Here is a 27,330-nt window from a genome sequence, read left to right as displayed (position 1 = left end):
TGTCCGTACACGACTGGCTCCTCCCAGGAGCACCCCAGTTTGTCAAGATGACCCTCCGGTGTCGCTTACAAGACAGCAAATTTGTCTGAGATAAGCAAAACAAACAGAATGGACGAACTCCTTGCCTTCGCCCTTGCTTTTTCTACGTCCCCTGTGTCTCTGGCGGATTCCTTTGAATAAAAGGAGATGCGACTGGAAGGGTTTAATTGGTGGCTCCCGTTTGATCAGAGAATTTCGTGTCTCACGAATTCGTTCGAATGCGTTTGCCTTTATTGGCTCGCCAACGCAACGTCATTTACCTTTGGCCGTGCGTATTTTCGAAACGCTTTACAGCGATACAGTGATTAATTACAATGATGAAGAGAATTTGTAGAGGAAGGAGGATAGAGGTTCGAGCTAGCAATTTTTAGGTGCAAAACAAACGGCATAGACGACACTTGGAGGATTGTAAATTACGAGCCGATTCCGCGAAACCTCTGTTTCAACAGCCATCTCGAACGCAGCCCGCTGCGGGGATTTGCATATATTAGATTTTATCCTTCCAAGAACGTTCGTCTTCGAGATGCACGTATTTATGGGATCCTCGCGTATAATAGTCCCGAATTTAGGATGGAATCTCGGTGGCAACTTCATTATGGCAGCTGATTTAAGGGGCTCCATTTCGAACGACCACTTTCAATCTTGGGAAATATTCTCAGCTCTCGAATCTCCTTCTTTTATACCCTTCCCAGGTAAACTCTCGTTAAAGTCAATGTTCACGTCGCTACAGCGAGCTGCTGTGAAGCTGTTCAGCTGTTCCACATTGATCAACATCGCAAATTGAGAAGCGATGATGTTACAAAACGCTGTTTTACAAATTTACTTTACGTTACCTGTGTCGTCCTTTCATCGCGAATCCACTTACGCAAGAGAACTCGATATTGCTTACGCAATGGATATAATAAATTGAAATAAAAAGCTGACCAATGTGGCTACCGAAACGCTCGACATGGTTAACCGTTGATCCTCGACGACTGTTCTCGTTGTTTCTATTTTCTACCAGCAACCACGAGCTTACCCTACCATTTCTAACGACAGTTTAATACACCCCCGACAAAGTGCAGAGCGAATTCGATTGGGAAAGGATTACGCAGGAGGCCAGGGACGATACAGATCGAGAGATCTGCGAGGCTCGATTAGCTGCGGGTGAAGGGATGCTAGTACGCGAAGGTCTCGAGGCACAGCTGCGCGAAAAAGGGGGGCCCGGTTGGTTCTACAGCTGCGAACAGGGTCATCGATGTCACTGAGGATCGTGAAACGATCGCATGCGTGTCGAACGAGACGACGATCGGACCTTCGATTCGATTCGCGCTCGACCTTCAGTTCGGTTCGGGCCTCCGGATCGAATCGAGGATCGCTGAAACAGGTGAAAGGAACGCCGAAGGAAATCCAAACCGAACGCGTATCCAGTTCGTTGTTAATTCTTGTAAATTTCAGTTTGCAAGAGACGAATATCTAGCAGAGAACGAGCAGTTTTCTTACGAGTCACGATCTAGGAAAGACAGAGTAGTAGCTCGTTGGTCGATCGAGCGGGCAAGGCACGCAAGGGGTAATTCAATGGGTTCGTTTCACGGCCAATGCAATCACGCGAGTCGAGCGAGGAAAGAGAGAGAAGCGGTCCTAATCGCGATCACTGAATAGGATATTCTTCAACGCCTGCATCAGTGAGATTATTAATTCGCCCTTCGCGTCCAGCGAGCACGCGCCCGGCGTGCTTTGACACTTCAGACGATGGGAGAAAAAAATTGCCCGTAACCGAGAGGATCGAAATCGTCGAGCGGAGAAAGGAAGAGAAAGAGAGAAAGAGAGAGAAAGAGTGAAGATGTAGAAGAAAGAAAACGAATGGAGCAGTCGAGATGACGATGGAGAAAAAGTGAGGCGACTGGAATGACAGGAAGAGAAACGAAGAGAGGGATAGAGGCGTTAATAGGACCACCACGCTAGGGGATTCGATCGAAGAACATTCTCCGCGTTCCTCCTGGTGCAATATAATGCATGTGTAGATATATACATGGATGTATGCGTGAACGCAGAAGCAGCCCTCTAGGGGGTTGCCGAGGGGTAAACATCGTGTAACCATCGGGGAAAGAGCACGGGGGGTTTGAGGTCGATTGTGCGGCTCGGCACTCGCATACGATTCCATAAATATTTTATTGGCTCGTCATTCGATTTAATTACGCCGGCCAATCGAATGACACGCTGGATTACGCCATGGATATTCCCTCGTGTACGCTCGCGAGATCTCCAAAGCTTTTCAAGCGTTGCTTACTTTTTTCCTTCTTTTTTTTTTTTTTTTGTTTTTTAATCCTCCGATTCCGTTTCTTTTTAAACGAACGATTTTCACGATCGTCTGTTTCGTGATTGTCGCGATGGAATTGACGAATGCCAGTGAATTCTGCGAACGTACCAGATAATCGCTCTTTCAAAACACACGGCAGTGTCAAACGCGCGCAAGACGGTCATTCACGCGTAAAACAGGGTACACAGAGGCAATTTTCCAAAACTATTCGCGAGTCGTCAGCGGAACAAAGGGAAACGAAGCGACCAGTGATTTCCTTTGACCCGAGTGCCGTTTGGAACAGCGATCCTTTGGCGGCGAACGAAAAAAGAGAAGATAAACGGACGCAGGAAATGCAGAGCGGTGGATAGAGAGTGGCAGGGAGGCGAGCAAGAGGTAGAGAAAAATTCAAAGAAAAGCCGGCCGCTGTCTAGGCGATTTTCCGCGAGATCGCACCACGCCACAGTCTCGCCGAGGGAAACATATTTTTCAGGATGCAACGAGCCGTCCGTCGAAACGTCCTGCAATTTCCTTGCTCCCTCTCCTCTCCAGCGTCTGGTCCGTGCGCGCTTAATTAAGCCGAGCCACTTAGTACCGTTGAATGCTTCTTGATTGGCAGACGAGGTAGCCGACGACGAGCGAAGCCCAGGTACGTAGCTATCCGCGCCTCTGGCAGCCGCGAGTCGGCCACTCAGTCAACATCAGACGAATGCTGAGTTATGTCGAGGGTCCGAGCTCTTTTAAACTCGCCAATAAATCGGCTGCTTCTTCTCTACCAAGTTCCTTCTTCTTCTTCTTCTTCTTCTTCTTCCTCTTCTTCTTCTGGTGGCGATGTTGGTGCAGCGGCTGCCGCGTTTTCTACTCCCTCTTCTCGGTACTTCGCATCTTTCTTCCAAATGGTCGTGTCCATTATTTTTCTACGAGCCTCGTGTCGTTGCACCTTAGGCGGCTATTTTTTCACTGATTTCTCGTCGATTACTGGTGGCACACTTCGTACAGTTCTTTATCTTCATTTGCAGACTTCTCTGTCAGGGTTATTACGCCTTTATTCCGCTGCTTTAATCAATATTTCTATTTGCTTTTGTTCTCCGAGTCTTTCCTTCTTCAATTCACACAATATTGAACGAGAGGATAGTGTTTGTTCTTAGTTATGGATATTGCTATAGGTTGCATTATTTACTCTGTTCTATCTGCTCGCGTACATTCTACATCGTAACTTTTATCGCTGTTTATTCCCAGTTTCCTTCCTTTATCGGATCTTGCCGAAAATTTTCATCACTCGTCAGGTAGCGTGAAATTCATTGCAGACATCTACCTGGGGACCTGTTGGAGGAGAGAGGTGCGAAAATATCAGCTCGTTTGCCCGATGACTGGGCAGCTTCCTTATTCCCTTTTGTTTTCCTTTATTTTTTCCCGGGCTTCTTTCGCGCTATTATCTCCCTCGCGGCGGCCATCTCGCGACGGCCACCCCGCGGGATCGATTATATTTCTGTTAGAGATTAGAAACGCACCTGTATACCCGGCATCAAAGCCAGTATTAATTATTCCGGCTGCCGCCACGTAATTAATTTCTCGACCGGTTGCGTTTGGTCGAAAGGTTCCTGCACTAGAAATTATTTCTTTCTGTCTTTAGGTATTTAAAACAAATTTCATTCAATTCCTTGAAACGAAAGGTAGAAAATTCTTGGAAAAAATAAAATCTTATCTTCTTCCCCTGCGGCGTTCTTCGGATTATTTTCGATACGGTCGTGTTTCTCTATCGTTAAAAAATTTCTTCGCTTTTACATGAATATTATAAAATCGTTATTGACACGAAGATCATCGAAGGAAGTCTTTCAAGCACATTTTCACCGAATTTTTACACAAGAAACCGAACATACAACGATTAAGAAGCAAAATTATTAAAATGTCAAAGGAAAAGGCACGTACTTCTCTTCAAGACCGAATAGGAAGACAACATTTGATAACAACGGGATCGATTAACGACATACTGAATTTTAAAGGCTTTTTTTTCGTAAAACATGGAAAATCTGACATTCTCGTTTCGTATGCACGATTGTTTATCTTCAACTCCGTAACAAAATTTCTCGCAAACCATTAAAACTTCCTTCATTTGCTGAAACGAAAACGTGATCGGTTCTAAGAATTAGAAAACCGCGATTAGGACTAACGCGCACGATGAACGAGCATCTGTGAAATCTTCCGATGAAAGAAGCAAAAATCTGGAAGCAGGGTGAAGAAGAAGAGTAGCGATGATCGATTGCACGATAGTAATTCAAGTATCGAGAGACAGCGTGCATCGAAATCAGGAATCTTGGCGCGGCGTCGTCACCGATTAATAATTACGACATTGTCGCCGCCGCTAAACGCTTTAATCAATGTCATCGGGCCAATTTCCGATCGCCGTTGGCTTCCAGCCTGTCCCCCTCTTCCTCCATCATAGCCGGCTACTCCGCAGGAAATTACGCGGCACGATCGAAACGCAGGCGGAAGTCGCAATTTATCAGTTTCCAGGCTGGACGCCGCGGCCTGCCGGAGATCGCGATTCCGATTTCGCAGGTGTAGACGTGCCTTAACACCAGCCGAAAATCGATCGATTCCAGCTCTCCACATAGAGCTTTGCTGCTCGTCACGATCACGGTGACGCTCGTTTGTTAACGCCAGAACTACCCACGACTAATGTATAAACTTGTACCAAGCAGTTCAAACGACGGAAACCCTATTGTTTGTATTTATGGAAAAATGTATTTGGACATTTACATTAGAACACTTTTAAAATGCGAAACAGGTAGAAATTTGAAATCAATCTGAAAATGTATATAGAGAATACTAGAAGCTACTGGAATGATATTTACAGCAAATATAATTTAGTAAAAAAAAAAAAGAGGGAAATGGTATGCAGCAGGAGTAGTAGATATTTTAAACACGTGGTAATTGTAAGTGTTAAAAATGTCCTCGCAGAATAGTGTGGCCTTCTGATATAACGAATAAATGACTGTGATTCTGTAATTAAATTAGCAAGAAATTATTCCACTTTCTAAAAATGCATCGTCATATAGCTGTAGATTTTCTATAAAAAATAAAACGACCGATTGATTATTTTTCTCACTCTGGTAATTCTAGCGTTAAACTAACCTTTGTATCGTCATTTCAAGAGTATGATTTTCGGATGGACAATTGGAAGGATCAGCGAACCGAGATAAAATAGCGGAATTATTCTATTCGATTAACAAAGAGCAACGAGGTAATTTTTCAATTTTCTGAAACGGCAGTCAAGAGATTACCATTTTTCCCAGGCTAACGATAAGTAACAGACTAACGCCTGCCGCTTACTCGAGAGATCTCGAGAGTTTCGCTCGGCTCTTTCGCATCCGGATAACGAGGTTTACTCTTAACGATTACGTAGGTGGTTGATAATTATCGTACACGCGGTCGTGTCCCAACCACGTCGGCTCTCGAGCCTGTGTTCCATTTATCTTTCCAACCTCGGCGAGAAAACCATTCGATTCTAATCTAACAATTATGGTTGCATAAATTCAGGATGCATTCTTAACAAACGATTATCCCTGCATCAAGAATTTAACATGAATTTTTCCCCTCCGCTCAGAATCTCTGCGCACGAAATTTTCCCTCGTTAATTACACGTTGCATGGGATTTAAGCGTTTTTTAATCGTGCAAAACTCGCGCTGACCTCGATCGATCGATCAACAGCCGCTTTCGCGATTCATGGCACGGAAGAATCAGCGCGATTGGCCGGCGATATTTTCGCGGCAGATCGATGGAATATAAAGAAAAAAGGGAAAAAGGGCGAAGGGGAGAGGAAGAGGAGGAGGAAGAAAAGCGTGCACTCGACCTTCCATGCATGCGCATACGTTGGAATATCGCCAGTTCCGCTGGTTTCGAGTGGCCGACGGGTTATTCGAGTGCCTGGTTGCTTGTGCTCGTGAATATTGCCGGCCCTCTTATGCGAAACTCTCGCGAGTGTCTACGATTCAGTGCATCCTACGTGCAGTTTTGCACGGCGGTTGCGTTTCCTGAACAGCAAATGGCCGGCAGCGATGTGTCGTTCAGTCTCTTGATAAAATCTTTCCAACGACTTTCATCTCTGTGGAGCTCCGTGAAAAAAATAAACGCCGAACCCGTTTCAGCTGTACTCGTCTAGTTGGCAAAAAATTAATTCAGAAAAAAGGATATCGAAGATGATTTTAAAAAATTCCAGTCCACCGCTAATAAACGTTTTTCTATTCGTCGAATGGACCGTGAAGCTCTCGCAGCAAAATCGTGGCGCCCGCGTTTTAATAACACACTGTCGATAGCTTGTAACAATTCACGAATGATGATAGAGACGTATCACCGCGTATTATCATCGAGAGGCGGAATTCATCGACCACAAAGGGCAGCGCCGTAAAATCGCCCATTTTTATCCGTGACTTATCGAGCCACCGCTCATTGCTCCGACGGCCGAGAAAAACAGCTACACTTGCGCTTGTTCGCCAGGAACGCCCCGCTTGTGTAGCCAAACGAGTCCGTGCGCAGTCGGTGCAACGAGCCTCCCTCGATGCTGCAACGTCATTCTACCGAAGGTGCAAAGATTTTTCACGGAATTGCACGCCGCCTTAAAAGCTCGTTACAATCGGCGATTCCTCAAAGTTCACCGTTGACTTGCGGAATCGTGAAACGACGTGATATTCGTCGAGGTTCGCCAGGACAATGGAAGCAGGCTTGGCCATTTTGAAAGCTACCGGCCGAGAGAAACGAGGAATTAATTAAACATTTGTAATTTAAACGTTAGAGAAAATACATATGTATATATACGTTATTACGGTTCAAAAATATGCCACTTTATTGAACATAAATATGTCAACTATCGTAATTTGCTTATTTTGTTATAAAAATCAGCTCATAACTTTTACATAGTTACGAGAAACACTGCATACTCTAGAGTACCCTGCAGGAAATGCTTAAATATGAACATTCGACCTGAAACTTTACCGTTGTTTCTAAGTTTGGGATTCGTATTGCAGTGCAAATACTCGAGAACTACCTGTCACAGGTATCAGAATCGTGTACGCAATTTTCTTTCCGAGAACGTTACCCTCTTTAGGGACGGTAGCATTCTGTCCCTTGAGCTTTTCAGGGCTACAGGTGGTAGCTAAGCCGATTAGATGCAGCGTCAGAGAACAATCCGTTGTTGACGAAACTTAACCCTTACTTCGCGCTGGTTCTGCGGAAGTCTTAAAGCGGATTCTTCGATGATGCAACGAAATGCTGAAAAATTCGGTATAAGTGATTTAGAAAATATTTCTTTATCCTCGAAATTCTTCGCATTTCAGGAGATCACGTAGGAAACGATATTTTACTGTATATACTTTTGCATATTACGTGTATTCTGTCCACTTGTACAGAAACTTTTACTTCTACTTCACACTTCCCATGCACGAACGTCTACATTCTACGTATGATAACGTTTAAGACACGAAATTCATAGCATCACGTGTGACACGATTCTTGAATCTCTCTGCTGTTATATTGTATAAGGGTTAAAGTGTTAAAGGAATCCTGAAATATCCGATATAATGATAAAATCCAATACAATAACTCTCGATATAATAATAGAACACGAGCAAATAGGTTAACGATTACACGGTTTGCGAGCAATCGTAGGATTTCACGTTCGTGAAGAGCCGGTCAACAGGTTGTTTCTCGATCGGCCGATTTCCGGTGAGTCTTCTGGAGAGAAAGAGGACTACGAGGAGGGAGAAACGACGCCTCTCAATTGCGAACGATTTAAAGCCGCCATTGGCCCCGACCTCCGTCCCTCTGCAAATGAAAACTTTCTCCGTCTTCTTCTTCTTCTTCTTCCTCGTCTTCTTTCTCTACCTCTCATCTCCCTTTGCTTCTTCTTCTCCTTCATTTTCTTCTTCTTCTTCACCTTCTTCTTACTCGAACGAAGAGTACTCGCGGCTCGGAACTTCTTCGTCTACCCTTTAACTTCTGCTCGGTTTCCTTACTTCCGCGTGCGAGCTGCGGTTCGACGAGCAATTACGTTCTAGAAGTGTTCGGCTCGAAATTCTCACGAGAGAAGCGGCCGAAGTCGCGACGATGCGGTGGCAAAGTGCCTCGAGAAAATTACGTGGCAAGCTTCATGGAATTTCTCCTTCTTCCGCGCGTTTAATGTATTATATCGTAAATCCTCGGAAACAGTCTTTAGAAATACATATTCCGTTTGGTGCATTTAGCTTACGTAAAAAGACCCAAAAGTAAGAAGAACTGTTCAAGAACAGATTAATTTTGTTATCCGCTTGATGATGGGTCGCTACCATGTCGTTCTTAACCATAAGAGCAATATTTATCATAAGATTACAGTTTTCCTCGTTCATGCGCGCTATAACTTCTCTCGATTATTGCTTTAACACATTCTGGAATTCGTATTGTCGACCTTCCTATTCCATTTGCTGTTATTTCACGCTAGCTTCCGTTTCAGATTTACCAGATACATATGAATTTCACCGAATTTTCTTCCGATCTGTTGGAAAATTATTGCGGACAATGTGAAACTCTTAACTGACCACGAATGCAAAATTACGCTCGATTAATCGTTCCCTTAACGATTTGGATCGATTACCGTATTTTGTGTACAATCAAAAAGCGACCAAATAATTATAAACCGGGGTGTGTTTAAAAAATTCTTCGACACCCGATTCCGAGAATTGATATCGTCGTGGAACGATCGTGTTTTGAAGAGGAACGATGTCAGGACGTTTCAACGCGGTTGCGACATCCACGAAACCCGTACGTGTCCAAAGAGCTCGAGAAGCAGCCGTCGAAGATCGATGTATCTATCTATAATCACGCCGACGAAGGTCGCGGGTGGAAGAGCGAGAGAAAAAAGAAAGAGAAAAGAACGGTAGAGGCGTCTAATCTGTCGGCAGTGATCAGGACCCAGTATCGATGATGAAGTCTCCGGCTTCTTTGAAGTCCGCCGTGCTTCGCAACGGGGGAGCAAGCCGCTCGAATCCCTCGATTCCTCCTGATCCTGATCCTGCACCGGCAGGACCACTCGTTCTGTCCGGACCCATCAGTTCCGTCTGTCTTAATGCCCGTCAGAAATTAAGGCGAGGGAACGGATCGATCGGAATGCTAATGACATCGATACTTGTCAATATCTCTGGCAGAAAAAAATAAGACGAGCCCTGGAATTTCGGGATAGAAGATTGACGTTTGCCGCGCCTAATATCCAAGATTCCCTATACACGTCAAACTATTCGAGAATACGATAAGGTAGGATATTTGTGTCAAGTTAATTAATTTGCCTCGTAATTCGTTACATTTGGCCGTAAACGGTTCTGAAGCGATCTGTATTCGACAACAGAAGACCATTTGACTAGTTACTTGTAGCGTATATTTAGTTCCATGCATTCCAGGAACGAAACTCCTCTAAATTTCCTGTCTAATTTGCTTAAAATTTCCTCCGTGGGGTTTCAAGCAGAAAGCAATGGACGATACGTAATTGCCAAATAGTTATTCTCTTACGATCTCTTTTAGAAATTCGATCGCTCGTCTCTCTAATAATCTGTCACAATTATCATCGCTGGCGCAACGTCAGCAAGTATCCCGATACAAGCTTATAAACAGCAGCGATACATTCGTCTGTCTACCTAGAGAAACATCGACGGAACATTTTCTTTTGCGAAATTTCCCAAGTTAACCAAGTGTACCAAGTTGGCCTGGAATATAGTTCCCAAGATGTCTGTGGCGTTCTTTGCATTCCACCGCAAGCCGACAAGTTTTTTAACTTGCATTCCTCCAACTGGTCTCGCGATACCGTGAGTGAACTTACAAATCGACCAAGGTATCTTTTATGAGTGGTTGTGGGCTGTGAAGAGTTCAAACGGCTTGTTCATGGAAGGAGCAGAAAAAAGCCAGTGGGTGATCGATTGGGGCAATCCAGTTGGTTGGTGGAAATCTTACGAGTTCCTTCTTGCGTCCCATCCATTCCCCTAGCGCCCAGCAGTAACCTTGGCAATGTTCCGGCTGTCCTGCGGTGCGCGTTGTCCCATTCCGGCTTGTTTCTTACCCTTGTAAAGGGCTGTATTGCAAGGATACTGCGACCATAACGTAGCCAGGTCGTAGCTAGACAAAGCTACCGACCATAAAAGTGTCCACCCTCGATGTTTGGTTTATGACCATCGTGGCAAGAACACCCAGAGGAACGAGCAGGTAATCGGCAACGACTCCTTCGTCTTCTCCATCCCTTCCAAAACCTTTCGTTTCCTTTCGACTTTCTAACTGTCGACTTTCTGTCCCTGTTCGAATCTCGCGTACTATATACCATTCCACGTTGTTTTCTCGTTCTAGACTCAAGCGTGTCGACAGGGCATGCCACGCCTACCAGCTGTACGGGTCTGACTAATTGCCATTAATTCTGTGCGAAAGATCGTCCTTCCGCCCTCACTTTTGTATGGAATTTTGTCGCCATTTTTTCACCAGCAGAAATTCTCATGATCCCGTGAACTTATTTTTGGAACATGCCAATTTTTCATTCGGTTAAATCTTCTAATTACGTTGGATCGGAGACTTTTGCTCGTGTTGGTCGAACGGAAGTCTAAAGTATCAACTTTTATTCTTCACCGTCAGGTCATTTACGTCAAGGTAAAGTTTCACTAGTGAATTTCTTCGAAACGATTGAACTCTCGCACAGGCAGTGTAAAAATAAAATTACCAAAAGTACTACTACCAACGTTACAGTCAAAAGTCACATCGACCAAGTTCCTTTCATAAAACGTACTATTTTATATAGAGTACAACAATTCTAGCAGGTAGGAGAAGAGAAGTACAGTTACCACGAAGGGTATTATGCTAATACCAGAACGAATCTACATAGTGTTAGGCAACGGGAAGCCTGGGAAACAAATGGCCAATTAGTCGGGTCGTTAAAAATCAGCGTAGACTTTTTAAGGTTGGAGAACTGTTTTTATGGGGGCTAGTAAAATTTTCCCAAATAAACATCAGTTATTTTTTTTTATTATTATTTGATTTGTACTTTACAAATTGTCCACCTAGACATTTAGTAAATTTTTCTTAATTTTTTTTAAGTAAATTTTTTTTAATTTTTCTGCGACGAGAAAAGGAGAGAAAAACTGATGGGCAAACGGGTCTCAATTGGTTTTGTTCAAGACGCTGGACGGTCTTTTTCAGCCATCCGAGGCTGACAAAATCGATTGAGAGTCGATGGGTGTACTATCTGCTAGCGATACTTAGCTGGCCATGAAAGCTTCCAAAGACAATGATTCGGTTAACGAGAGGATGAAATTATTTTGAATAAAGTGGTACAAACAGGGAACCCTTGAAATCGCGACAGCAACGCTCGATCCTGCACCTCTAACAGCGCCCTTGCTGAACATAAATTTTCGAACTTTCCTTTACACTTCCCCCGCCTAGCTAGGCTTGTGCAAGAACGGGGACTGGTTGCATCCCGAGCACAGGAATTTACGACGGTACATTTGCATTTCCGGCCTTTCGCGAATCTCGCGTTCGACGCACGCTTTCGAGATCTAAATGGTCGAGAATTCTATAGGCGGCCATTCCTTTTGGCCTGTTGCTGAGTTATAGAATTATAATTTAGCGTGCATCCCCGAATTCAGTTGGCTAACCATTACTGCTCGTCAATTCGTTTGAATTACGAACAAACGTTCTTTTAATTTATGCGTGCGCGTGTGTGTAATTGGAATTGGCGGACGATAATTTGTTAAGACAGTTTTGTTCAAACTCGTTGTTTCGACGGCGATTCACGACGGACGTCGATATCGTATTCAAGCGGAAAACAGAAGTCCCAGGGAAAAACGCAAACCGCCACCGATAACGAGTCTGCCCGATTCCGATCGCATGTATAAACCAGTCGGCAACTGGTGCTCGTATCTCGTCCTGAAACTGACGTAACTTTTCCTATTCCCTGCGAGCGTCCATCGTATCTCTCGCAGTTGATACGCCACAATTCCCAGGATGTTTCGTATTTGTCTGGACGATTTTCTGGCTATAGACATTCTCTCGCGTTACTTCTGCAATCTGACAACTCGTACGACCGACTATATCGCGTCAGTTTATCCTATATAATTTAGGCAGAAAGGGACGACTACAAGGAAAGAATATAATAGGTCTCGATTCCTGTTTATCTTCAAAATTTTCTAAATATCGTTGCTCGTCGTAGCATCGCGATATCGAAGATATTAAAGTATCGTTGATCTTCAATTTATCAGTGACGTTTAAAAGACTTGATCTTAATGCAATCCTTCTGTCGAATCACAAACTTACAGTAAAATCAGAAAACCAGCAAAACAGATACTAAACAATGCAGATACTAAATTCTCGAACTATGTTATCGTTCTCTCATTCTTGGAGAATTTACGAAATTAATCTGGATAGCAGCCGAATCGTAACAAATTATCAAACTGGACGATCCCTATGCACGTTTCTCTCGAAAATTCCACGACGACGATAATCGAAACTCTGGTGGACGATGTCGGCCGAATATGGGTCCAGCAACTATCCAGAGGCTAGCGGTGGCTAACTTCCGGCGATCGATATTCGGAGTGGCGATGTACACGGAGGGACAGAGAGAGGCACGAATCACAACGAAGACAGAGAAAGTGAGAAGGAAGGGCAGGGAACGGGACAAAGAGAAGGGAAAGAGACGGTCTACCTAATTTTACGCGGACCATTGTATCGGGACGAATCAGATAGACTGTACCGCTGGACGGTGAACAATTCACCAGCACGGAAAGTGTCCTCATCTGGCTCCTCGGTTGCTCTCTGAAAGCCAAGCATCGTGTTCGCGGGCCAGCTCCATCCGGTATCGTCCTCTCAGACGACGTGAACACGTTATCTGCCTTGTGAAATCGGCCAGATCGGACTGGATGGACATCGGAAAGTTTACGCTCGTCCGTATCTGGCCACTGGCTGGTTTACAGGCTACGCTGGCCGGTTATCGTGTCCGATGCCTTGTTATCGAGTACGTTTTCACGCTTGTCGTTCGATTCTTCCACGCTCGTAACTTTCATCGTCGTAAAAATCACGCGCGTCACTAGAACCGTGAAAAAAACCATTTCACCGCTTCCGTTTGCTCTTTTAGTGGCGAGCTTTGTTCGATAGCCACCACCCTCCATCCTACCTCGCTATGATCATATCGTTCTCTTGACTTTTTCCTTCTCTCTCTTTTTTCCCCTATATTCTTTTTATCGTTTCGTATTTGAAAATTGAACGTACGGGTCTAGCTTGTAATACGTAGCTTCTTATTTTGATCTATTCGTCACGCGACGCGCAATTTACACCAGAGAAGCGATAGAATATTTCTATCATACGCGATCTTTGTTTGCGCAGACATTCCGCGCTGGTCGAGCAAGCAAGCTCCGGAAACGGGAGAATAATTCGCCGCGTTCAAGAGCAGCTGTTTGCCGATCGAAATCGCGGCAAAACCGAGCTATCGGAACCCATTTGCGACATCAATCACGCGAAATGAGTTCTGGTAACAAGTGTTTCAACTAGATTTCTCTTTCACGCGTCGCGCCCAACTATTCTTCCTCGCACATCGTACGAACGTGCGTTCAAACTCAATTGAATAGAACGCTTCGTTCGTTGCAACCATCCGGAGATATGTAGAAAAAGAAAAAATCGGAAATATCCTCCGTGTTCGTATCGCCATTTTTTAACAATATCGCGACACGTGAGTCGCCGTGCTCAATCTTATTTCGTGACAGTATCGAGGTTAAACATTTGCTTTGGAAAGATGAGAAGGCTTCCGGAATGCAAAATGGTGCGCACTGCGGCGTCTAGCAACGACCTGCAACTCGAGGATGCAGAACACAACAACGTTTTGTGCACGTGTAGTTACACGTAGGATCGAGATATTGCGCACGTGCGATGGTCGCGCGACGCAGAACGAACCAAACGGTGACGTTTCGAGAAACGACAGCTTCCTGGAAGCTATTCGTAAGGGGATATCCGCAAGCCGACCGTCGACAAATTTGCTTTACGTTCCTGGCTCGTGGCTCATTCAATGTAAAACTTTGCTTGGGTTACTATTTGCCTCCTAATTTACAGACGTAAAAACTACACTCGGAGTGTCATGGTTTTCGATTGGTTACAGTATAGATCGACGTGTTCTTTCTTCTTCTTATTTTTTTCTTTGCTTTCTTTGAACATTAAAATAAGATTTTACGCTAAGCTTCTGACTATCGCGTTGTGGTTTCGCTCAAAACTGTCAAATGCCGTTACCATCCTTTTGGTAAAGTCGAGGGGCGAAGACTTTAGGCAGATTACGCTTTAGGACTGCGATTTTACAAATAGTCGGCTCTATTTGCTCGGGGCGCTGGGGTCGCAAAGCCCGTACCTGCTAAGATTAACAGAACCCCTAAGGGATAGTTGGTTTTACCGCCATAAAAGACAAAAATTCTACCTCAAATGTAATGGTTTTTCGTAATTTGCTCGAACCTTGATTTCCTGAATACTTTGAGCGTACGTCGAGATGTCGTTTCTTCCTTTTTGGAATATTAGGAAGAGTGTTTACGCGGAGTACTTCGAATAAGCAAATATAACTCGCCGTGTATACGACGTACTGCAGTTAAAGTAGTAAAATCTGCGCACGTGGCCTTAATTCGACGATCAAGAACTGCAGAAACACGACATACTTCGATGGAACAGATGTAAAAGACGGAAGAGGTCGTAACTGTTCAAGTAATTCTAAAGTCTTTAGGACTACTTCCCCTTAAGTAAATGACATTTTTACCAGATTTTATCCTCAAGATCATGTTTGGACATTCTTCATGATGTCGTGGCAAGCATCGAAAACTGTATGTTACGAGCATTACATAGAGATAACGCACGTGCGTTTTTTGTCAGTGCGCAAGATGGAAAGTCTGCGAACCACCTGGGTACTCTGGTCCCTGTATGTCACACAGAAATTTCGGCACATGCGACTAGCATGCGTAACAGATGTTTCAAGTGTCCTATTGCCGGAACGATTTTCATGCTTACGTCAAGTTTAATGAACGCTTTAAATGCTTCAGAGTCGTTCACCGTGTTTCGTGGCAAGCTTCGAGAAATCTTGACATTCTTGAAAAACAACAACGCTTTTTGTTACGATGGAATTTTCCATCAGCAGCTCGACAGTAGCAAGTAGAATAAGTAAAATGCTAGTGGCAAACGAACAGTCAAGTGAAACGGTAGGCATTGTATCGTGTTGCGACGCATTGTATTTTCAGATCATCGTATTGCTGTTATTGTCCATACGCAAATATATGTATGTATCCGTGTAACATTTTCGACCATCGAACGGCTACTAAAGAGAAGAAAATGGACGATCGGATGGACGTAGGAATTGGATCGGTTTCCATCGGATTTCGTCGCTTTCTCCAGGCGCGATACGCGATATTCGATGCTCGCGAGACACGCACGGGGACCCACACAGGTCCCCCAGCTCCGAGAAATCGTAACTTGGCGTGTTTATCACCGGCAGGCCGTGCACGGTCGGCGTTAGCACGGGGAACGACTTCTTGCGTGGGGCGTTAAAATCATATGGGACTTTTTTAAAAGCCCGCGGCCACAGGGACCTCCCGTCCTGTTTGTCCCCTCCGTTTGCTGTTCTTCCCTACCCACCACCACCCACGTCATCGCGAGCTTCGCAGAAAATCGTGTCGCTACTCTCTCCTCGCCCACAAAATCTTAATAACAATTACGGTAGAATTCTGTTCTACGGATCAAGTTTGCCACCGACAGGCTCGTACACGGACGTTTATGTACCATTTTCAGATGCAGTCGAATTCGGGGTTGGAGTTCGATCAAAATTTTAACGTTCCTCGTCGACGATGTCCGTGTTTCGCAAAGTCTTCGTAGCGTCGTTTATTAACGACAGCCCTGTCTAAGATTATGATCGCGAGCTGCTAAGGAGAATCGAGAGCCCGCGATGAAATTATTGGAGAGATTTTGTTCACTGACGATCAGCGATAGGTCATGGACGAAGAAATTGGAGTGAAAGGAAGCGACGATTAAAGCCGGAGGAAAAGTTCCAGGAAATTTGAAGGGAAGGCCAAGGACGAGCGAGAGAAGTAGAAGGACTCTTCGGTCTCATCCTTCTCCACCTTCTCCGTTCGTATCCTCAAGGAGGGCCAAGAGTTCGCGGTGGGGCCGTTCATCAGCGGCAACTTGTCACGCCGCTGGGCATCGGACATAAATTCCACTCCGTAATGTGACAGGTCCTCGCTCCTACCCCCGAGAAAACCATCCTACGGCACTGTGCTACTATCCACCGGGTGTCCTGGAATTTTTTCCTTCACGAATATTCGGACGATTCATGGAAACCTTGGCATCCGAAGGAAATAGCTTGGGCCATTCGGCGAATTCTTTGCGTTATTTCTTATTAATTTGGCTTCTCTTCTGTCAAATTTCCCCCACACAAAGATCTACCACGTATAAAGATAAAAAAAATAATTCCTGTCCGGTTTATTAAATAATTTTTGCTCGATGAGATTGTGAAAAACACTCGCTACGCTATGGAAGCGCTTCAGAGCGAGCACACGAGCGTGCAATAATTCGGTCGCAGGATTCGCAGCGTCGACTTTGAATCGATAACGATACCTTGCGGACGGATAATGTCGTCGCTGAGTTTCCAGCAGGAAAGATAGATCAGAGAGAACGAGCGGGTAGCTCGTCGCGACGCTTCCTCCTTTCCGCCGGAACTCGATAGCAATCGGATAGCCACTGTAACGTCCGGCGTAGCCACGGACACGCGCACCTTCCATTTCGATATAAATCAGTCGCGAACAGAAAAGCACGCAGCGCTGATGAAACATTGCGCGGAATCCTCTTCTTGCTTGTTGTCGACGCTTCTTTACATCCTCTCATGATTGATATCGGAATAATGATTATTTTGGTGGAAAATACTCGCTTCTCTCGTTACAATCTAAAGCTCTATCTTTTATCAAATGCTGCAACGATTTAGGCCAACAAAAGCCAGATAAAAACCGATCGAAACTAAATTACTTTTTGCAACGTATTGTAAATTCATAATCGGCTAATATTCGCAGCGATATACTTTCGCACACTTGAGTATGGAACCTGTACCTTCCTTTCTCTTCCAATAAATACAAGTTAAATATTGCTGAACGTATTCTCGATCTTCTACCAAAGTTAGCTTACTTTCTAAATCGATTAATAATATTTGATTGTCATAATACTCGGAGGTATTTCGAGATATTGTTAGAAACGCGAATGGAGAATATTATTTTCAACCTTCTTCCAAAGTTACAGGACAGTTCCTAGTTTATTTAACGAACGACAACTTCTCCTCAATACTTTACGATAGTTTGAGAAACTAGTAGAAAGAGGAATGAATTAGGCGATCGGAGATAGGCGTCGAAATCTTTGCAAGAAACGGGATCGTCGGGGCGATTTACATAGTAGGACGAAGAAAATATATCCAGGAATCGCGGACACGTGGACGGGAAGGAAAAGGTTGGAGGGAGTAGTGCATAGAACTCCGGTAGCTCTGGTACCAGGTCGCAAAAGCGACTTAATGTCCCCATTTGTCCTGCGGCTCTCCGGAGGCGATTCATCCTCACCCTTTGTGCGTCCGCAGGACATGGCGTCCCATATAAGCGACACACCGTATCACCTCCGCCCATTCCACGCTCGCCCTTTCATCCTGGAAACTGTAACTCGGAAGAAATTAACCGACTGGACGCGCCGTGCTTTTTCGCAGTTGCCTGATTTATTCGTCATGCTGCAGAAACGAATGGGAACGATTCGGATATTCGATGAATATTTGAAAAATTCTTACGAAAATAGACACGAGCGTGTTCGCGTTCGACGTTCGACGTTCGTCCTCTCAAAATTATTCTGCGCGTTTTTAACGCGCGCTATTTTAGCGGCTCGTCTCGAATTCGGCGGAACGTCGCGGAACACCAACGCACGGCATTTTTTTACGCAACCTTTTTATTCGAATTTTCAATTGAAAATCTTAACGGAGCAATCTGTTAAATGGGCTGAAAGATACGGGACAATTTCAATGGCGTCGTAATTACATTATTTGTTTACCGTTGAGCGGCACCTGTCGTCATAATGGCCGCGGTGGACGTGTCTATTATGCGGCTAGATACGCGAACATTAAGTCGCACCGCGTGGCGAACACGCGAATCGCTCATCAGAAGGATTAGGTCACTAATCTGGCGTTAAGACCCGACACTCATTAGCTCGAGAGACAAATCATTAAGCGTTGGCCGTGGATCGAGCGCCCGTTAGGCGCTAGGTCAACCTGTCGACAGTTGGTAATCGCCTTTAAGCTAATTCCCTTAATAACTTTATCGTCCTTTCGGTCCCTTCACACCGAGATTATCCCTCGCATGCTGCAGTCAAACGGTACAAGCGTTTCTTTTTGCCCATCAGCTAGTTAACTCTTCTAATAAATTATTTTAATCTAACGAAGATCCTTCAAATTAGGAAAGAGCTACTTTCTTTAAGAAGGCTCGAATTCTAGCTGATATCGCTCGACATTTGAAAAAGAAAAAGACCCCGTGAATATTTCGGAGAAATACTTCGGATGCTAAAAAATTATCGAGCTCGAATCTTCGAAATCTGCAGTCTCTAAATATCGACGACTATCGATTTGAGAAACAGAAGGAGACACCGTGTATGTCTGAAAGAAAGACTCTTTAAAAAGTAATCAAAGATGATTCAATAATCCGCGAAACGATCGGACGGATCAATCTAAAACCAACGACGGAGAGAAAACCAGGACGTTGTTTTCGTCGTTGAAAAGAAACCCGCTGGAGAAATCCGGGGACGTTCGAAGCGTGGCGTGGCTGCAACAGGGTTGAAACGAAAGTGAACGGTACATATTAATCTCCGGCGTTACAATGTGGCGAGGTCCGATCTCGGCGTCGTCTCATTCTTCAGCTAGCTCCTCATCGCTCTCTGGACCGAGCCGTGACCAATCCGGAATAAATATTGGCGATTATTAACGTGGCACGCCGCGCGGAGAACAGCCCGGAGATGGACCAGGAGATGCTGCGCGTCTTCGTGAGATGCTTGAGACGTTAAGTGGGCCCATTAGCTACGTTCCTAGGTGGACCGTGGCCCGATGATGGCATTCCTTCGTTGCTTCACGATGCCTCTTGCCACCACCGAATAGATTTTTCTCACGTTGCCACGTGTACCTGCCTCGAAGAATCCGCATAGACACAGTTCACTAGTTTAACGTCCGGTCGATTAGTTTACTCGTTCAAGATTACGCGATCTTTGATCGATCTGTTTCTATTACGTTGCCCGAATAGTTTCTACTTATATCGCGAATTTCTATCGAACAAATACTGCTGCGTACTAAAGAGGATCAAAGTGAAACATCCAAAAGCCGTTAATAAAATAGCGAGCATTTTGTTACACTCTTGATATTGCAACCCTTCGTGAATATAGAATCAAGCGAATAATCGGTTGCTCAATAATTTACATCAGTTGCTACGTTTCGTACGAAACTAGCAGGTGTGCCAACTCTTACTATCGACGGTACACGTATTTGATTGCTGCAACATATTCCTGTTCGATAGAACACGCATCGACTGTAACCATAGCCTCGATCCGTATAATCTTCGCCTTTCCGTGTATTTCGAATTTCTAAAAAAATAATTGCGAAGCAATTAGAAGGGAGGAATCTCCGGCAAACCCTATTCTACATAGTTGTTGGAGGATTAATTGCCTCGGACGTAGCCGCTAATCACGACGACGTATCGGACTGCACGGGGAACGCGTCCGCATAGACAAACACTATTCAAGCGTACGATCGATCATTCATGAACCCCGTCAGCCAGGAGGGTGTCAAAGGGATAAAGTCGTCATCGTGGATCAACCGGAGAGGAATTCGCTGACTCGGCCCAGAGGTCACCACCGCGGCTCACCAAGGTGACATCTTCATCTTCTCCCTTCTCCGTGAACGCCAAGTCGAAAAGGACCAAAGTTCTTCTTCTCCCTCGCGTCCCTTCAGAACGTGGTAGGATGACTCTGCCGACACGTCTCTTCGACCAGTTTCGATGCGTTACTCTCTTCGAACCGTAGCTCTTGCCACAGGGCCCTTTGTCGGCCGATCACGAGACACCTGGACACCGGCACCGGTTATCTTCTTCTTCTTCTGATTCGGGGTCATCGAAAGGGTATCCTCGATCTCTGGGCTCGAGACGAGCGCGGAGAAACCACGGGCCAGTTAACACCGCGGTGTCACTCTTTGGCCGATCTGTTTGGCCGATGCTTTAGGACCAGTTAACGCCGAGACCGGCGCTTCTGATGTCATCCATCGTCATCCACTCAAACCAGTTCTTATCGATTCCTTTGGCCTTTCCGGTTAGACGATACTTTAGCAAGTGGATCCCAGACTGGACGAAGAAAGCGCTGTAAATTCGTTTGACCCGCTTCAGAAACGTATTCACGATCGAGTAGCTGGTATTTAATGAGTTTATCGGTTCTTGGAGTTATCCAAACGAGGGATTGTTTCACCAGTACATTGAATTTTCTATACAAATAAACAGAAGCGACCAGATAGAAACCGTGTGCCCGTGATCGAGCAAATTTTCCCATGCATCATACATATTTACATATATTTCTCAGGCAAATGATCGTATCGTCGATTAAAACGAAATTAACTCCAAACGCGAACTACTCTGTAGGAAAACCTGTCGACTTGACCGGTCTACTAATAAGCAAGATTTTTCGCGTAGGCCCTCGACCAAGTTCATTAAAACGCGAGCAGAAAATGGAGACACGAGACCGTAAATCATTTCGAAACATGTTCACAGCCCCTCTGAGCACGTGCAGGCGAGCGACCGTGCGCTTATTTTCGAAGTTCTTCGGAAGATTAAATTTACACATAGTAGCGCCGTGAAACAATACCGGGACCCGTTTGCACGCTCCTGCAAATATTTGAGTGTCGGTGTTTGCCTTCTATTCGCGGTAGCCAAGAGCCCCGATGTGTACACCGATTCCCCTCGCGCACTCTTCCTGATCGATGTTTGCCCCGGCCACTTCGCTTTAATTGCTCGCGAATCGCGTCGTAATGACTGTCGAACGAGCCGGTCTGCACGCGAGATGCGGCTAGGGTGCTGTTGGCACGCCCCACGTTCGCGCGTGTCCTCCATCTCACGGCTCTCTTGCAAGATCCAGTCGAACAGTTTCCTATCTTCCACTTCTTATTGCAGATGGTCAGTTGTTAAAACTTACGGGTTTCCCGGACTGAAACGAGTAATTTGAGATGTTCTCGAGGATCGTGTCCGAGGATAGATCTAACGATGCTAAGTATCTATTGTAGAACAAAGTTTCCCAATGTAGAGCTTACGCTGCACGAGGGAGCAATTTGGGGTATTTTTGAGGTAGTTAGAAAATTATATTGCGTTCGACACGGACGCAAATAAAAATTCACCGTTGGTTTTTATGCTAATTGATGTTCTTTTACTCCTTCTTCCGTGTGTTTCTTAACATTATTTTTTGCCACTACGAAAAACGATCTATGTGTTCGCTTATTGTCGGACGAAGATTGAACGATTCTGCAAAACAGTCTTCGCGATGGTCCAACGATTTCGTGATTTATTCCTGTTCTTTTACGATATAGTTACGCATACACTTGCGGTAAATTGCGTAATACGATGGATATTTCGTCGAGAAAAGTTGAAATACTTATACGTTGGACAGAGATCAAACACATCGCGGTATTGTATCGATTTCCATGGAAAAGACAAACACGAACAATGTTCGTTTATGTTATATAGCCTTCGGTTAATTGCCTTTACGATCTCGCTTGCATTCGCGACAACGATTGGCATCGATATGGTTGCACGAAGATCGACGAAATCGTCACAAATATTCGAGCGTGTCTGTAGAATCGCATCGATTACACGAAGACCACGACTCGACAAATTAGAGGGTAATAAAATGAATTTGAAAAGGGTGTGAGGGGAGAAGAATGAAATGAGAAGAAGTAGAGGGGTAGGCGGAAACACAGCGGACGAGTATAACGAGACGATCGACGCTGACTAGGTGGGCAAAAAGTATCGGGAGACGAGAAGTAGGATTAGCAGAAAATAGAGGAGAAATGATGGATCGATGGCGATAAAAACGCGGCGACGAGTAACGTGGTCAGTTATTAATGTAGCTCGACGATGTCACGGCCGATCGAGAATCGACGGAGGTCTGGCCGGGGAAAACGGAGTAAAAACGTGACTGGTAGGTTGGGTGGTTTGGAGATGAGGTCGCTAGCCGGAAGTTCCGTCGCACCGGAATTCATAAAAACTAGCGGCGCGGACCATCGTTCCGCGGACGTTCCTTTCTCCCTCTCTTTCTCCCATGAACCTGTCCCGTTCACAAACTCTCTCTCGGCCTATCCAGGGGAGGAGTCGGTTGAAAAGCGTCAGAGAAGTGGTGCACGAGGAATAGCACGAAGGAAACTCCGGTCCTCCATGATCCTCCGTTTCCAACAACGAAATTAATTGCCGAGAAGGCAAATTTTTGCTTAACTCAGATATGGTTGGAAACTTTTGTGGAAGAATGTCGCGATATTTTTCTACATGCACTATCTTGTTTCGTTTTTATAATTCTACTAGGAAGTAGAACGACATTCAGTTGAAAATAATCCGAAGGCCACAGGTGAAAAACACGACAAGTCGTATTTCCTTCCCATTGAAGAGCAGCAATTTTCAAACTCGATATGTTCTATTAATTTCACGTCGAAACTATCTTCGTATTTGATTTGCGGGTTAAATATCCGTTTCTCGTGCTCTCTTTGAACATTGAAAAATATATAACATTTATGTGTTTAGTTAACTTAATTAATAAGTTATTCGCGTAACTTGCGTAGTAATATTTTTCTCATCTGATCTTCGTACATTAAATGGACGAAAATTTTTGCTGTTGTAATTTCTACCGATCTAATTTACCTATGTTTCGTTATTCGGAAGCTCGATCTAATACACGTTTACATTTGTTTAGCTATGGCAAAGAAAATATTAGTCATAACTTTGGACGCGGATACCGCGATTATTCTAATTTTGTGCGTAATTTTTCAAATAATCACAGTTGTATAGAATTCTTATTCGAAGATAAAACTATAGTGCCCTCCATTTCGTTCACGAGGGGAAATGTAAATTTCGCGATCGATCGGTAGTCGTCTCGTCAGGGTCAGAAGCGCGAGCTCGAGCGCCGGCCGGCAGGGTAGTAAATAAAAGTCCAGAGTTAATTTTTTTCGAACAATGGACCGGACTGTTGTGGTCGTCGGAGGAGGGTAGACACCCCCGCGTTTTTTTACATCGGTCAGTCCCACCCAACTGGACGCAATCCCGTGTCGCCGTATAAATCGAAAGCTAATGGGATTCATGGCCCAGTCGGTTGCCCACCAAAAAGTCGCCGTCTCCGAAAAGAGAATTTGCTTTTTTCCACTGATTTCATATCGATATTTAAAAAATACGAGGTCGTCCTAATATCTGCAAATTTGTGGCAAAAAGGATCTTAAATAATCCAACAAAATTTGCCATAATCGCAATTCCTAATTCTTGAAAATCCTATCATCGCCGAATGATTGATAAAGAAGAATTTAAATGAGTCAAACAATGAACAGATAATAAGATATCCGACAGTTGTAATTTCTAGTACTTTGAAGATGCTATTACCACCAAATTGACAGAGAAGAATTGAAATGATCCAAGGAAATATTAAAATTCCTGATCCTTCGAAGATCCTAACGTGTCGAAATATACGTGGCGAGAGAAAGCTAAAACGACGCTTGTAATAAAATTTCTCAAACTCGCGAATTTCGATTTTCGAAAATCCTATTGCCTCCAAATTTTTGGATGGAAGATAAAGACGTGCGCGATCATGCTGCACGCGCATCTATCATTGTGACGAGGTGGATTCGAAAAACCGTGCGGCAACCAGGAACGCGAAGTTCGGTCGGCTCTAATTAACGCGGCCGCGAATCAAAGACGAGGAAAAACGAATAAGATCGTGGGTTAAGCCGAAAACGGCGCGGCAGACGTCATCAAGATGCAACGTTGCTAAGGATCCCGTAATTAGGGGAAGCTGATTTTTCATTTGTCGGGTATCATTGAGGTTCTGCTCATTAGCCGTCGGCGTCGACAGCGTCGGCGTCTACGGTGCGCGCTGCTCGTACCAGCTGAGCATCCGTAGCTGAAGGATGCCTCTGGTTGGTTAGCCTGGCCCCAGTCTGGTTGGTCTTTGGGCTGGCTGATAAAGGCGCATCCTCCTCTCTTCTGCTCTCCTTTTCTCTCCCATCTTCTCAGACTGCTCAGCCGTCTCGTCTCTCGCGTTTATTTGCTCCCTTTTTCCCTTCTGCCTCTCCCTTTCTCGCTCTTGCCTCGTTTTTCTCTGCTCTACTTTTTCTCGTCTCGTGACTTCTTCTGCTCTTCGTGGATCGTGTTCACGGTTCGCCGATAGATTTTTGAAGCTGCTCCTAAATCTGAAGAATTTAGAACCTCGTTTACACGAATAAGTCGATGCTCGGCTCAGCTGTGCTTCTTAGTTGAAATATCTCTTTCATTTTTCAAGATACGTTGATATGCTTGAAATTTTCCATTTTCTTTTATCTTTCAGGTCAAGTTATGTAGGCCGTTATGAAATTTTATTAAGATTAAGTATCTTACTCTGATCGATTGAACGAGGGAAAACAAAGATGGCACAAGGATCATCGACATATTTTCGCCGAATATCGTACAATTTCTCAGCTCCATCTTTATTTCCTCTTCTGTTATCGTCTTTGTTCTACTTGTCGATCGTATTCGTAATAGTTTGATGAATCTCGTGTGGAAACGTTCGCATAGAAATATCGATGAACGTTAAGTGTTCCCTCGGATTTACCGATCCTTTGGCAGCCGCTGTTCTGGCCGCGAATCCCTCTCGATGTTCTCGAAATGTATCAAGAAGAATGATGTGCCAGAGATGTTAACGAAGCTGGATCGTTACTCGCTGTCACATCGACGACGCGGCTGTCATGTTTCTCCAGAGGCGAGCATCGGTGCTGAAATTCGACAGGGAACGTAACTCCGATTGGTTCATCAAGCATCTTTCTAATATGTGTCGGTGCGAGAGATGTCAAATAACGAGACGTTACTCGTCAGAAAATTAAGCAGCTCTGAATCGTACTTAGCTTCTGCGGTAAAATTACCTTTCAAAGAGAAATATTCTTTAGATCGCAGAAACGTAACTAACCAGGATGAAGTCACGCTTGTCTCTCACAATGTATAATACAATTCGTTTTTTGGTCTTCTTCGGGATGCGATGTGTTTCCTTTTGAAGAAATTTATTTAAGTCGTACTCGCTTTGAATTATAAAGAAAGCTGGACCATAATGAACCAGCCGATACGAGATAGCGAACTATTTCACGAGTAATAAAACAGAAACGTCTCGTTCGTAATAATGTTTGTTTTCTACGATTACTTTGGAAGATTCTTTATGTCGTTTTCAAAAAAAAGTCGTCACTAATTAAAACATAGAGCCTTTCCGTTTTTCCTCCATTTAAATAATTTTTGCAGTGGCAGAAAGTAGCGGTAGGCTGATGGTGCAACGCTCGGACAGCGAAGATGAGAGAAAATTTTATGTTCGTAATGTTAACGACAAAAACAGTTTCTATCTAATTAACTCGTTGGAGCTACGCGATCTACACCGATTTTTAAGTTCAAACGACGATTTTCCTCGGCAAGCACATTCGTCGTACGCACCTTCCTTTTACATAAATTTATTAATATCAATCGGAGATGCTTTGAGATACAAAGAAAGATGGACCGTAATGATTCAGCCTGCACGAGATAGCGAATGATTTCGTGGTTAATAAAGCAGGGACGACGTGACGACGTAACTGTCATTCTCGAATCAATCTGGGCCCCTCGAAGTTGTTTCTCGCGTGGGCGTGAAACGACTTGCGTGGCGTTAAGTAACGAAGCTGGCTCATTACTTCTTCTCGCGTGACGTCCGTGTGCGGGGAGTAAATGAAAGGAGGCGAGGAGAAAAGGAGTTTCTGCCTTGGCTCTCTCGTCTCGTTACGGCCATCCGTCATTTTCACACCTCGACGAAGATCTATAACAAGGACCTCGAACGCGTGCTTGATCCCGCTCGCAAGAAATTTCGAACCTTCAAACTTCCCTTTGACAATTGTCCTTGAGCTCTCTACGCGCTGTCCTCCTCCTTTGACTTTTATTTATCGCTTTCTCGAATCAGACAAAAAATATGTATATACATATATGCAATCGTGCAAGGGAAGCGAGTACGCTGTTAAATATATCATATCGAATCCAGACGTGATATCACTAATTATCACCAGATAACAGTCTCTCGATCACGCTGATTATCCGCAAGGATTCGACTGATCGCTCAGACGTGTTCGTGGTGTGTGTTTCAGGGATTGGAACGCGACGAGCAACGTGCGCGTACAAGAATCCTGGCCAACGTGAGCGTCCTTCGGCACGGCGAACTCGAACCTCTTCAGCACCGAAGGATCAAGCTCCTTGATTGTTTCGCGCCTGACGGTGAGTTCTTTCTTCATCACGAGATTAGATAAGCCGCGGATTTATGCGCATCCTGTCATCACATTTTCCTCGTTAATTGCATAGGCAAGCTTGTTCCGCGTGACTGATTCTCGAATCGGTTTGTCTTCGCGATGCTTCCATGCAGCGATTACCATAGCGATAATCGACGGTGATCGATAAAAGCATCGTATCGTTATCATCATTGGATCACTTTTTTCTGGTAATCGTAGGGATTAAAGTATCGTTACTCTTACTATCAATAAGAAAAAATCATTCTTTTGATATGAGTAATTATTCTTACGTCATTAGATTTATCGGAATATACGATTCTAGTATAAATGAGATCGTATATTCTACTTAAAAAATTATGTTCAACCTATCCTTTTTAAATTCGATCGAAGTACAGCTCATATTATTATCATTACGTTACTAGAGTCGCTGTTGAAGGAAAAATT

At 44.4% G+C, this 27,330-nt stretch overlaps 1 protein-coding gene across 16 annotated transcripts in view; it reads left to right on the top strand.

Moving 5' to 3' along the window:
• The window catches only part of LOC100643013 (transcription factor Sox-2), a 359,277-nt gene that overhangs the window by 312,620 nt on the left and 19,327 nt on the right, over positions 1–27,330 (top strand). For 3 of the 16 annotated variants that reach the window (XR_007226092.1, XR_007226093.1, XR_002308320.2), the window contains one exon: positions 26,749–26,875. The exons of 11 other annotated variants lie outside the window; for them this stretch is intronic. The gene's annotated coding sequence lies outside the window, so the exon portion shown is untranslated. Of the gene's footprint in view, positions 1–26,748; positions 26,876–27,330 lie in introns of those variants that run through there. 2 more of the 16 variants (XR_007226097.1, XR_007226095.1) reach the window with 2 other exon arrangements.

Source organism: Bombus terrestris, chromosome 13 (genome assembly GCF_910591885.1).
Source record: "Bombus terrestris chromosome 13, iyBomTerr1.2, whole genome shotgun sequence".
Lineage (NCBI taxonomy): Eukaryota > Metazoa > Arthropoda > Insecta > Hymenoptera > Apidae > Bombus > Bombus terrestris.
The sequence above is the reverse complement of the archived record's forward strand: the minus strand, read 5'-3'. Positions and strand labels throughout refer to the sequence as shown.